Below are 14117 nucleotides of genomic sequence, written 5' to 3'. Positions count from 1 at the left end.
CCATAAAATAGAAAGAATGGCTTTCCCTAATTCACATTAAAAACACTCAGGGCTCATAATGGTTTGAAAATCTATTTCTCCAAACCTCTAACCCAGAGTCCTGCCTAAAGGCTGTTCAGGACTGGGCCAATATTCCAGTTAAATCCCTCGGCGTTGGCGTCTATTCATTCCAGAATTACTTTGCTTTGAAGCGAGCGACAGCAGGGCAAGGGATGCTGGTGAATTAACACGCCGTTGCGGAGATCTTATCCATATGCATGCGCCGTTGTTGGGTATAGCATCATTATGCAAGCGTCTCTATTTTTAAAAACAAACAGAAAATGTTTGTCTGGTCACTCTCTACTATTATCCCACCCGTAAACCAGGAAGCTGAAATTCCACCCACTTTAATCACAAGTTTTGCAGGCTTAAGGGTGGAATAACAGTAGAAATGGCAAGATGAGGATTTTCTGTTTGCTTTAAAAGAACATGGAAATTTCACCCATTTTTAATCAATAGGATTTCAGAAGCTGCCAAAATAATAATAAAAACTAAAAGAAGCCCTCCGAAGGTGGGCAATTTAATACACCAAACATAGCTGCCGCTACCACCAGTACCAAACCCTGTCCCCGACACATATTCCTGGACCACCGGTACAGAAAGCAAATACTCTAAGTCTATTCACAGCAAAAGATCCCGCTTCCCTGCCACACGAAGGAAAAGTGGATTTTAAAACACGACTTTATACACCTACCTAGTCCTGAAATGGTCCGGGATGGCATGTTGAAAGCTGATGTAAATAATTCAGGGATAAAGTGGATGTTTTTGCTGCATTATGCTGCACTTATTGGAATCTGTATTTCTTAACTTTGAGCTCTTTAACACAATTTTTCAATTCTGTTCTCCGCATCCTTCCCACATCTCCTAAAATGTTGCACCAGATACCCTGCAAAGATTTACTTCGTCGAGAACTTCAAACGTCACCGTTGAAGTCACCCCTTGGCATCCAGCGACTCTTCTGTAGCCTGTTGTTCCGAACCAAGACCTACTGCAACATATGTACGGGATGTATAGCTGCAGAAATTGCATGACTTCTTGTATATGAGCTGCTTTTTTTATTGCATACAATCACCTAAATGCGACAGCTGTAACAGTACCTATCTATGAAAGGTGAGTGCAAATGGGGCTGGGTGCATACCTTACTGCAAACATACAGCAATTATATATATTCTAACACCTGTTAACATCCCCACACACAGTACTTTTCCATCTGAAAAGGAAGGTACTCCTCCAGAATTCATATAAAAATCACAAAGCAGGCCCTTCAAATGGCAAGCCGGAAAACAAATACAATAAAGTCCTTTTCAGAGTGCGCGATTATACCAGAAGTTCACCGACACAGCACGTTGTGAACGCTGACGCCCATAAAGGTTTTCCAAACAAATCAGACGTTTTCCAGAGAACACAATCCATCAGCAGCTATTAAACACAACAGCTTCAAGACCTCCTCAAGCAACGGCCAAAGGACAACTCTGTAGTTGCATTTTTCCTGTAAGTGGCCCCATCAGAAAAGATCTGAGCTAGACAGACCGCCAGTCTGATCAAGAATAGCTGCTTTTATTCAGTCCACAATATTGACGACAACAAGACACCATCCTGTTAATAAATTGGAGCTGAAGCAAGACTAATACCAGTAAAAGAAGTTGTCTTAAAATTACCGATTGCGTGTCACATCCCACACCGCCTACTCTCTGAACATCCCACAATAAAACGGCCTGAACAACATCACCGATTTCCTGAAGCGGGATTCAGCATCCCCAAAACGTGCTCGTGGACATCTGGCCACAAACATGTCATACAGCACAAATATCAGCCAGCAGCGCACTGATATTTGCAAGCGCCTGTGAAATCCCTTTGCAATTAGATTCCTGCTTATATAGGGAAATGAGTACAGCAATAATAACTAAAAAAAAATCTAGAATACTTTTGGAATGGATATCCAAAACGTAGTGCTGTTCCATCACCTTGCGCTGAAGGATGGAAGAGCAGCACCCTCAGGGGTACGTTACCTTTCCCCGAAATGAGGGACTCAGGCTCCACACCAACACGGTGGCTGCGGCAATCTGACTGCGGGGAGTCAGTTATTCCTCCTTTCCCCCAAAACCTGGCGCCGCTGCACGCTGTAAAAAGAGTGGGCATATCCTCCTAGGCACAACTCTTGTGCTGCAATTAGCGCAGAGCCCGCGAAGCACCCCAGGCTCTGCACAAAGACGTTTGCCAAGGCCTTTGCTTGTCAGCTCGATGAAGCCGAACGTAAGGTTGCCCATGCGTGCAGGCAGCACCCAACACACCGCAGAAGCTCCTGGAGCACAGACAATCAATAGTAAGCGCATTATAATCCCCGAGAAGTTTACCAAACAAATCTATTTGCTGCGTTACTGCGTCCCCTCATCGCGGTTTTGTCCAACGCTTGCAACGCGTCTCTTCGATGTAAACAGTCGCCACGTCGTTACGTATATCACTTGTTTACCCAAAGTTGAATGATCATTTCAACCTTTGTTAATCTGATTGCATAACAAACCACAGCCTTAAATAACCAAGCTGCTCTCTCTGGCACGGATTAGTTGAAATCACTCTTTTCAACACCCCGCTTCTTTAAAAAAAAAAACCACAACAAAATGAAACAGATGATGGAGAAATACTAAAATAAAAGCACTTGGGCAGTGCTTTCAGAGCCGAGACGTATCGCAGCGCGATAACTTCACACCTGGCGCACGAGGTAGAGCGGAATGTTTTCAACCGCCGAGCAACACTTGCGCAATTAAAGCACGTTCTGCCGGGTCTTATTCACAGCTCCAGCGCAGGCCATTGAGCCAACTGTACAGCGTGGATCTTCAAAACAAGTAATTGCACGTATATAAACAAAGGCCGTAATTAACATGGCAGATCCCATAAAAGCTTATCTGCCGCGTGACGTCACACTCATAAATTACAACTTAAAGCGCTAGTGCCAAAGTGCTCCCGCCCCGAAATATCAAATACTGCTCATCCACGCCTGCGCCTCTTGGAAATAAACACACATGAAGCGCCTCCCGTGACACAGTAGTGTTGAAAGATTCTTCAGACAATGAGATCTACGGTTATTATTGCATTGCACCATCACAAACTCTTAAACAAATCAAGCCGCCTCGTCATACGATGCTTAATATAAGGTTAAACAACACCAAGCAGTATGGGTGCACTCGTACCAAAGGGCAAATACCTCCAGCCCCCATACACGGGGCATATTCAGAAACATGCAGCCTCACGGCTGTTGTCAAACAGCGAGTTAGAAAAGCAAAACCAAAACACACGTATTTCTTTGAACAGGCTCAGGAGCAGAATTTTGCCATTGAAATGCAGGCAACCAGGGCATGGGGAAGGCGAAGGGCGGGCAAAACGAGGAAGGTGTTTTGGCATCTCTCTAGTTTTAGTCCAGCGGTCCACGATCAGCTCATGGGAAAACAAGAGGTGGTATTGGGGGCTGACACAAAACCGCCTATGGATTGCAGGCGAATTTCTACAGCACGCAACGAAATCCGTCCTCGACTGAAACCTTCAGAAGTTACAGACCAGACAGGCATCAGCAAATGACTCTCTAACCAACACGTATCTGAATACCTTTGCGGAGGAGAGCGAGCTAAGTATCTCTGCTCCCGGCGCAAATATCTTGCTCCTCCAAGCCCGCAGTCGCCCACGAACCGGTGACAATTATCCCAGCGCCCCTACGCTGTGCCTGAGGGCTGGCAGGCCCTGCGCTAGGGAAGAAAGAGGCTCCACCGATCTGTCCACGCCAGCTGGGTCTGCGCTGCCTCCATCGCGCTCCAGCCCGCACCGAGTTCACCATTTCTGCGCGTTATTACGGATCTGACATCACACACCAGTGCAAGCACAGTCTGACATCTACAGTTAACTCGGCGATGGTGTAAGTGCCGCCTGGCTTATAGGCATTTGGTGTTGCAATAGCCTTGCTGCTGAACCCTTGAAAGAGAAGATATATATATATATATATATGCATATATACACACACGTATAAAATCTGCTACGGAAAGCCTTGCAGTGACTTGTTTCTTCTCCACGAAGCCAGCAGAGCTACGTCCCTCCTGCAAACGGAGGGAAACGCAGCAAGAGAGCCCCCCCCCGCAGCTTCACCCCAATTGGGGGCCACGGTCAATACGAGCACCCCCCAAAGCAAACAGACGCCGTTCGACCCCCCGGGGCGAGAAAACCTTGCCCACCCTACAGCCATTTCGTCTGCAAACCACGACCCCCCTCCCCGCCAACCCCGGGGTCTGGCAGCACTTGGCGAACTGCGGAGGAAAGCGCCCGCTCCCCGTACAAAGCCCGGCGGGGTCATGAATAAAACATCGCCCGGAGGAGGCGCGGGGTGGGGGGGAAATCGGGAGACGGAGAAATAAGGGAATAAAACGGCTGCGCGGTGCTGGGCGGGGGGGGGCGGGTTGTCCACCCACACGGACCCCGGCCCGGAGCGCCGCCCGTCCAGGCCCGGGCCTCCCCGCGGGGGGAAGCGGCGCCCCCGGTTGTCCCCCCACCGCCCCCGGGGGCCGCTCACCTCCGGAGCCGCCGCTCGGAGCGGCTCCTCCGCCGCGGAGAATCGGCGCTGGGCCCGGGCTGGAGAGCACGGGGGAGGACCGGGCGGTTCCAAATAAAGTGTGCGAGAGCGGCGACGGCAGCAGCGGGGAGCAGAGCGGCCTCTCCGGAGAGCCGGGGCGGGGAAGGGGCGGTGGGGAGCGCCCGGCGGGGAGGCGGGGAGAGGCCGCGGGGAGGAGCCCCAGAGCTCCGCCCGCCTTTCCCGCCGCCGGGGCCGAGTGCTCCGCCCGCCCGGGGGCTGCGGTTGCCGGGGGTTCGGTCCCGCATCGCTCCCCCCGGGCGAGGGGCGGTTGCGGGGATACACGGGTTCGATCCCGCATCGCTCCCACATCGCTCCCCCCGGCCGAGGGGCTGTTGCGAGGGAACACGGGTTCGATCCCGCATCGCTCCCCCTGGCCAGGGGCTGTCGTGGGGGGACGGGGCCGCAGGGCAGATGCGGAACGGGTTCGGAGAGCGATGGAGCCGTTTAAAAACAATGCTGTGGCCTTAATTGGAACGAAGGGTCTCATAACTGCCCGTGAAACGGCCGTAAATTGGTATTAAAGCATGTGCCCTTCCGAATGCTTTGTTTCGAAGTCGTTTTTATAGTCGTTCTGGAAATCTGTCAAAAAAAAAACCTACCCACTGGCCAATTTTCCATGGGCTGCTAGGACTTTTGCAGAGATAAAATTGGTATTGTAAGAAAAAGAAGAAACACACAAAACTGTTGGAAAGGAGAAAGCTGGTGAGTTGGTGCCTTTTCAAAGTCTGAAATTTCACACTATGAGAGGTTGTTTCTTGGCTTGATCTGCGTCTTGTTTTTGTTTTGATGGATCCGTTTGTTCAGAGCATCATTTTTACCCAGGCTGATGTGTATTATTCCCACTGTGGCTGCAATCGTAGTGGGATCATGGACTTTTCTCACGCTCATACTCACATTATACTGCCATAGTGCATTGACATTCACAGAAAAGCATTTCTAGTACCATAACACAAAATACACAGGGAGAGATAAAAGTGCTACAGCTGCTGCGTGTGTAGAACAAGCCTCGAAGATGCAAAGTGTAAAAAGGGAGCGCTGAAAACAAGAAGCATCTTAAAAGAATGGATAAAACTGGTGTAGAAATATCAATTTGGCCCATTTATTTTTCAAAAATTACTTGGCTTTCATCAGATTGCCGCCGTGAAAGTGCGTGTAGCACGTGTGTTGCCTAAGTTGTATCAATACAGTGATGCTTGTAGGGATCTCTCTGCCTTCTTGTCTCTAAAAATCGGTATACGATTCACTCGTCTATGCCAAAGGTATACGTGTTGTACCCGTGTCCTGCTTGTTATTGGTAAAAAATAAACTGTTACCCTAATCAGGGAGTTATTTTTGGCACAACTGTCTGTCTTCCAAGCCTGAACATTGTTGCAAATGCCTAAATTATCCTGTTTTATTTTCTGAAAGGTACTGGTGATTTCCTGGTATTTTAATGAAGCTCTACATCTCAGAAATGGGAGAAATTAGGGAAGTCATGACTCATCTTACAGATGAATAAGTGAAATTGTTGCACGTTTTTCCCAATTAATTCAGAAGAACTAAAATGCTGCACAAACTGCTGCCAGGAACAGGTTAAAGACTCTGATTAATTGGTATCATCTAGACCCTGCCTGGGGGATGCTAACGTGCAATCCACAATGACAAATTCATGTTCCTTTTAAGAATAATAGCTCCAAAACATTGAACTATTTCCTAAACGTGCTGATATTCAAAGGTCTGTATAAATATAGTCTCTGGATCACCTGGATTCTCCATGTCCTGTAAAATTTGAAGATGTCACGTACCAAACATTTGTACAAGTGGACAAACTTGCTGAGGTGGGTTTGATGCTGTGAATCAACAAGCTGCTCCTGGAGCTGTTCTGCTGTTTGACAAGTGATACAGGAACAGACGCATAAACTTCCCGGCTTCTCTTTAATGGTGCATTAACATCAAAGTCTAGCTTTACATATTTAAATTATTACAAATTAGTGGATATTTGTTTTGCACAGTCTGGCCCCGCTCGTTGCATTCACTATCATTATTAAAATGGAAATGGTGTTAATGTGCAATAAAGAAAAATAATGGATCACAAATTCTCGGAGTATTAGAAAATGCATCTTAAGCAATAAATAATTACCTTAGAATAAATAATGTCCTTGGAAACATGAACTGCTCTCATTCACCTCATTGAGCAGCACTCCTGTTCAGAGGGAAAAAGGAGGCTGAAATACTGGAAAAGAGTCTGTGTTACTTAAAACCTCATAATTCTCCTAAATTTTCTTTTTCACCCTTTTGTCATCACAGAACAGGGCCTACATTAAAAACCCAGGACAGAAAGCAAGGCTGGGTGTAGGAGAAGCCTATAGACACACCTGGGCATTTTCGGAAAATCTTTACTGATCCCAGTTCTATATCCAATATTTGTTTAGTTACTCTTCGGATTAAATTATTCTCTTTATACCTGGGCTTGCAATCAGGCAAGATAAGACAAAACAGGTAGAGAAGCCCTCAGATAAGCCACGCATGTTTAGATGCTGTATCAACAGGAGCAAAAGATCCTTGTCAGAACGTCTAATTCTGAGGTCCTAATCCCAGATTAGTGACTGTGCAAAACTGTCTGTTAATTTCAGTCAAAGGCAAAGAGGGGAAAAAATAAGCAGGAACTTTAGTTTTCAGTTGTTGAACAATTTGGGTGCAACACAGATACTGCTAAAGTTAATACACTGAGTTTCTTGGCCTAAAACGTATTTTGCGCTGGGACTGGAGTTACAGATAAACCGACCACGATGAACTTGATTTGCGTTCCTGGAGGCACCGCTTGTCAGAAACCCCCACCATTTGCTCTACAATTCCTCTAACAAAGCAACGATCTGAATAGACAGCAAATTAGTGACACCCAAGGACTGGATACTATGGTCCTGTCTGGTCCATCAGCAAAAATATTCCCTTTTTCACAGTGCAGAACTGGATCCAAAGCACATGCTGAGTTATGCGCGTTACTGCATTAGCAGCAAAAAAGCAAGAACATTTTCTTCTTTCCAGACCCAGGTTGGAATGGGAAGGGTTTTTGGGAAGCCGTCCCTCACACAGGGCACTTTATGTTGCATTTTGCTGTCTGGGTCTTTGGGAAAGGGTTGGGTTGGTGCGATGGGAGGTAAGAGTTGCTGTGTAATGATTCCTTGGCAGTATGGTCGTGGTACAATAATAGCAGTTTACTTGTTATGATAACATCTTAACTGCTGATGTTGAATATTGAGACTACAACATTAGGATTTGTTAAATTTTAAGTAAATCAGTCTTTCACAGGACCATAAAAATACTGTTTGCAAGAACATAAAGCAAAAAAAATGGTAGCTATAACCATAATGAAGCATTAGGGGATATTCTGTGTATTTTAATGCACCAGAAAAGAAAATATATATCCCAAATTCCTAACCAGCTGAAGTATTGCTTCAGATACTAAAAGCTGGCAGGAGTGAAGTCATCGTTTGTGTTCTACCCAAGCCATTTATCAGCAATGGAGCAAGGGACTGTGCACCACGTGCACAGTTAAACCTGACCGCAGCCTTTATTAGATCAAGGTCTCAGGTCTCGACATCTCAAGTGTGCAAACAATGATTCAATAAAGTGACCTAAAACACAGAGTGGGCCTGGGAAGCAAAGCTACAAGCCATGGCTAAGAGGCCATGCTTTAGCTGCTAACACAGCATCCTTCTTTTCATGCACTGGAAGTGGTATTAATATATATATATACACATAGATTTGTCTGCATCACTTTTCATACCAGAAAGGAGAACACACCGACTTGAGAATACTGCTATCCATGTGGGATTGAAGGTCTATTTTGCTGTGCAACATCACATGTTATTCCCTTTTAATTTCAAAGCTGAGGAAATAAAGAGAAAAAATATTCTTTGTCATTGTGCTGCTATTATGGCAGAGAATTTAGCTGCATTCAAATCAAGGCAAAGTTAGGATTCCCTTAGAAGTGGTAACTTGGTCCAAAAAACTGAGCTCTTTTGGAGCAGTTGTTGCTACGCACCTTTACAGAAAACATTAAACTGACAGAAAGTGTATATTATAGTTGATAAGGGAACTATTACTTTGAGTTTCACAACTTGTATGGGTATGTGATTAATCACAAACGCATTTTTATTGTGATTTTTGTGTGTAGGTTGTGATACGGAGCTGTAGGGCAGGATTTGTCTGCCTTACCCCAGGCACCTCCGAGTTAGATGTCTGTGCTCCAGCAAGTCATCCATGGCTCCTTTTAAAGTCAGTGGAGAGCAATAAGGACTTCCAGAGGCTGATTTATCCCAGGATGAAAGGAATGTCCTCCTGGAGGCTTGTGTTGTGCTGGGATAACCAGCATGAGCACCGGCACCTAACTTCTGATGTCTAAACCATGTGAGCTGCATCCATCCATCCTCAGGAGCCAATGCTGTCTTCATGAAGGCAACTGTTCCATCGTCATTTTGGGGATCTTTCCCTCAATAAACATGTAAAATGTTTTACCTTTCTTGCTCACCTACTTCAGTAGTGTCTACTTGTTCACCCTCCTCCAGAACTGCCGCTATTTAAGCCAGAAATAAATGGAAATACCACCACTTCAGCAGTAATTACTCAAAAAAAAGTACTGTTTTCAGTTAATTATCCAAACAAACTCACTTGCTCCCTAGGCCGCTCAAAGTTTCTCTCTTGGAGGAAGAAGAAATACAGTTAGTAGAAAGAAAGATGTTCCTTCCAAAAAGGCAGGGAGGATATTGCCACCAGTCTTGATCATCTCTCTAGCTTAGAGGAGCTGGAAGAGCAATAGGGGGAATCAACAGGCAAGGATCTGGGACTACACTTGGAAAAAATCTCCGAGAAAGTCATAATAGTCGTTCTCGGTGCTTAAAAATTGAACATCGCTGAGGAGTTCACTCTAGGTAAGTTTAGTTTGGTTTGAGGCCAAATCAGAATTAGTGTTTCCATTGAACTGTGTTAAAATATGACACATGGTTTGGGTGTTATTTACGCATGTTTAAGCAGAATGGAAAAATGGGCTTTCCATCATTGTGAGTTAATGTCCAAACAATGGGGACTGTTTTGGCTCTAAAAATCCAGATTTGATGTCCAGCTCAAAAATTTATACACCCTGGTGAGATGCTGTGGTTGGGCTCATCTATGATTAAAAATGGCGTAAAAGCATTCTGGCCACTTGCAAACCACTGAAGGCCGGTACCGAAAAGTGGTTCTGCGTTACTTGGTTTCAATAAAATTCCATTACATTGCAAAGACCTGTTCTCACCAGCTTCTTCTGTTGCTGAACAACAGGGACAGGTGAGGATAAAGCCAAGGCACGTCTGCAGGCTGATGTGGGACAGGCTGAACATCTGGCCTAGTCTTCCCTGTCCCTGTTTTGTTATAATCTGTCTCAGAAGGACTACGCTGAACAGGTGCTGGTGTCCCTCATTTTCATGCAGGATGCCAAATAGATCTCCTGCCCTTCTCATCACTAAAAAAGTCCACATTTGGAACTCTGCGAGGAGGAGAGATGCAACTCTGCACATGTGGGGCAACTAACTAAATGGCAAAAACCAGTGTATACCCACAAGAATGTCTGTCACCAGTGGCCACGGAGAATGGAAGGGAATCACGGAATCGACTGGGTTGGAAAAGACCTCAGAGATCATCAAGTCAACCCTTGGTCCAACTCCAGTCCATTGACTAGATCATGGCACTAAGTGCCATGTCCAATCTCAGTTTAAAAACCTCCAGGGACGGTGAGTCCAGCACCTCCCTGGGCAGCCATTCCAATGCCTGACCACTCTCTCTGCAAAGAATTGCTTTCTAATCTCCAGCCTAAATCTCCTCTGGCAGAGTTGAAGCCCATGCCCCCTTGTCCTATTGCTGACTGCCTGGGAGAAGAGACCAATCCCCACCTGGCTAGAACTGCCCTTCAGGTAGTTCTAGAGAGTGCTGAGCTCACCTCTAAGCCTCCTCTTCTCCAGACTAAACAACCCCATCTGACCTTAGGAAACCCAAAAAGAGAAGGACATTTCTTCCACAGCCTAAGCCTATGACACTGGATGTAGTTTTGCAAAACCACCTCAGCTTCCTAAGGGAAGACCTTATTGTGGCCTCTCAATGCTTAAAAGGGGCTGACAAGAAAGATGGGGATAGACCTTTTAGAAGGGTGTGTTAGAACAGAACAAGGGGTGATGGTTTTAAACTAACAGAGAGAGATTCAGGTCGGACATGAGGAAGGAATTGTTGCCCCTGAGGGTGGTGAGAGCCTGGCCCAGGTTGGCCAGAGAGGTGGTGGATGAACCATCCCTGGAGACATCCCAGGCCAGGCTGGACGGGGCTCTGAGCAACCTGAGCTGGTGAAGATGTCCCTGCTCATGGCAGGGGGGAACTGGGGGAGCTGGGAAGGGCCCTTCAACCCAAACTGTTCTGTGATTCCTTAAATCGCTGAGCCACCGCAGAGCCAGGAGTCAGGCACATGACTGTGTGGTATTAATACCCACCCAGGTGATCAAGCTAAATATAGAGATAATGCAGCCTTTTCCGAGCGGGGGATAAGAGATGAAAGTCTTCCCAGCAGTGATAGGGGAGAAGAAAGGAAAGCTGCAGCCTTTCTGCATCTGCTGCTGGTGGGATGGGGTGCTCCAGGCTCCAAAACCTCAGAGGCATCTCCTCTGCGGTGAAGAACCTATAAGCCAACTTAAATATTAACCTACCTCCCAGCATTGTAGGAGTGTAAATTCTCACAACGTGCTATGCCTGAGATGGTGCAAACGTCTGTTAGTGGGTTTGCTGTATTGTGGACTTGTCTGTGCTGGGGTAGTTGCTCTTCAGAGAAGGGAGAGGAAAGGAACTGCCATTCTCTGAAGTCTGATGTGACCCAGAGGTCCAGGTGTGATGCTAAAGAAAAGCTGGGTTGAGCCTGACTGAAGGAAAAGAAAACTCTTTGAAGATGCTTAAACAGAGGTGTAGCTCTGGAGTTTAACAAACCTTGCTTCTCATTGTCTGTGCAATGGCAAAGGGATATTTCCCAATGTTGCACAGCTACCATAAATAAATACAAAATGTTATTACCTCCCTTGGTTGCCATGGGCCTGTGCTTTCCCCCGTGAGCTGCTGTTGGCATGTAAAAGGTGTGGAGCAAGCTGGAACCTCCAGCTTTCATTATTTGTGACTTCTACTGTTGACCAGAAAGGGGAAGGTGGTTCTCAGTTCCTGATATCCACCCGACAAAGCCTTTCAAAAATGAAGGAACATCATGCCATCGCCTGTGTTCAAAACCTTTCTCATTGTCCCTGCGCATCCCTTCCCCAAATGTGTTTGAGTGGTCTGAAAAACCCGGTTAAATCTGGAAATGAAGGACTGGCTGAAACCAGCGTGTCTGAAGGTACCTGTCAGCAGATATCTACTTTAAACTGACGCAATTCACAGCAGGTTTGAGGTGTCTGGATGAGCAGGATCAGATGTTTTATTAGTTTGTTTAATGTGGTGAAGGTGGAGGACAAAGGCTGATGTACTCCCCAGTGAACACCAAGACTTGTGACTTCAGCTGCAGGTGGGGCAGTTCAGTGAACATAAAACCAGAGTGACTAAGAGACCGAGCAGATCCCAGTTTTCAAGAGGGAGAGGATGAGTGTTTTTCTCTTTTCTGGCTCAGTGAGGACCAAATCAGGCTCCTAAATGTCCTAACACACATCCCGATAACCGGGGAACGAGAATATTCAACTCATCTTTGCAGCCACATACGCTCCTGTGCTTCCTTTCAGAAGAAAGCAACCTCCATTAATCTTCTTCTATTTAACTGGGTTAAATCTAAATCTATGTTTTCTATACTGTGACCAGAAGGGAGACTGAATGCCATACATAAGCTCATTATATATTCGTATGTATACAACTAAAGAAGTACCAGAGGAGGTTGACCCTCACCCAACTCCATGGTGTTGGACTGGGAGATGTTTAGCCCAATAACTTCTGAGGATATGTGAAAACATCCCCGTCACTGCCATGCCCCAAACGTTGTGCTTCTGTGGTTCAAAATAGGGTTAGGGCCTCTTCAAATGCAACTAACCATTTGCAAAATACAAGAAGCCTGCTCTTTGCTTGGCCTGGTGGGGACTGGAGGTGAGGACCAGTTCTGGGGTCCCACCTAGGTTGTGCACTGGGCTCATTTGGGCAGGGCACCAACTTCAGCGACTCAGTTTCCCAATCATCAGTGAAACAGGAATAAATACTTCTTGGTTCCTCACCCGAATGGTACAGGGTTTTATTTTGCTGCATTTGAACAGCACTTTGAAGATACAAATCCCCAGCGTTACGATTTGTTTGAACATGCAAGGCCTGCTAGTAAAGTCCTGTATAAAAGCCCAGCTCTCATCTGAGCCACAATGGTATTAAGAATAATGCAAATGATTCAGAAATGCGAGTGGTTCAGAGCCCATAAAAGATACCAGGTGTAAGCAAAAACAACAAAAAAACCCCTGTGTACTACAAAGCAGTAGCACAAAAGACTCTCATAACAATATACGCCAAATATTATTTGTATTGTAGGAGAAGCGTTCAGTGTCCTCTCTGGCAGAAAATCATATGTAAATCACAAAATCTTTTCCAAGATGCTCTATAAAAACATAAACCTTGTGGGCTAGGAGATGAGTTGGAGGCTGTTACCTAATTTGCCCTGGAGCAGGCCAGGAAAGTAGATCTGCTGCTGAAAGAGAAACAACTTTCCAAGATTTATAGCCTGTAAATATTTTATGTACCCTTCAAAGACGGTGTTTATACTTGTAGCAAAGAATCCGCACAAAGTGTCCGCGGGGTTGGGTCCTCTTTGGTTTGGTGTGACTGTGAAAATAAATCAAAGCATCCCTGGAAACCAAGAGGGTTCAAGTGCCTTTTGGTGGCATCCCACCCATCACAGGGAGGTACCGTGAGCTTTCTGTGGTGTGTCTGACCTGCAATGTTCTCACACGCCTGCGACTGCCCGGAGAGCTTCTCAGAGCTTAATTCTGAGCTGAGAAAACACAGACGAACCACTAATACAGGGCATTTCGATATCATTTTCAATTCACAAGCTAGTGTCCAGCACAAGCTGCAAGCTATCCCTGCTTTTAGCTTTCTTATAATGGGGTCTAATCCGGCTGAGATTTAGCACATTGTCTCCAAACGCTCTGCACGCTCCGAGCGATGCATGAGGGTGATGAACAGGGTGGTGTTGTGCGTTCTCCAGGTCTCATTAGAGGCAGCACTACTATTTACTTGTTTGCATTTCAAATGAAAGGGAGTCTATTTAATAACATCAGCTATTTGGTCAATATTGGCACGGTCCGGGTGCCAAGCGGAGAGCTGGGTGATGTTTTCATTAACCCCAGTGCTCTCTACGGCGCTGCGGTTTTTATTGGGAGGTGGTGGTTTCTGTCACTGGTGTCACCAGAGCAGGTAGGAGGATTATCTGCTAAAATCTCAGCTCGGTTCCTGAACC

The 14117-nt window shown here is 46.1% G+C and overlaps 1 protein-coding gene across 2 annotated transcripts in view; it reads right to left on the bottom strand.

The window, feature by feature from the left end:
* C8H1orf21 (chromosome 8 C1orf21 homolog) overlaps window positions 1-4786 on the bottom strand; it is a 111729-nt gene extending 106943 nt beyond the window's left edge. The window contains exon 1 of one of the 2 annotated variants that reach the window (XM_065071340.1): window positions 4592-4786. The gene's annotated coding sequence lies outside the window, so the exon portion shown is untranslated. Of the gene's footprint in view, window positions 1-3639; window positions 3943-4591 lie in introns of those variants that run through there. The other variant, XM_021293014.2, reaches the window with a different exon arrangement.
* Window positions 4787-14117: the final 9331 nt, after the last annotated feature.

Source organism: Columba livia, chromosome 8 (assembly GCF_036013475.1).
Source record: "Columba livia isolate bColLiv1 breed racing homer chromosome 8, bColLiv1.pat.W.v2, whole genome shotgun sequence".
NCBI classification, from domain to species: Eukaryota; Metazoa; Chordata; class Aves; order Columbiformes; family Columbidae; genus Columba; species Columba livia.
The sequence above is the reverse complement of the archived record's forward strand: the minus strand, read 5'-3'. Positions and strand labels throughout refer to the sequence as shown.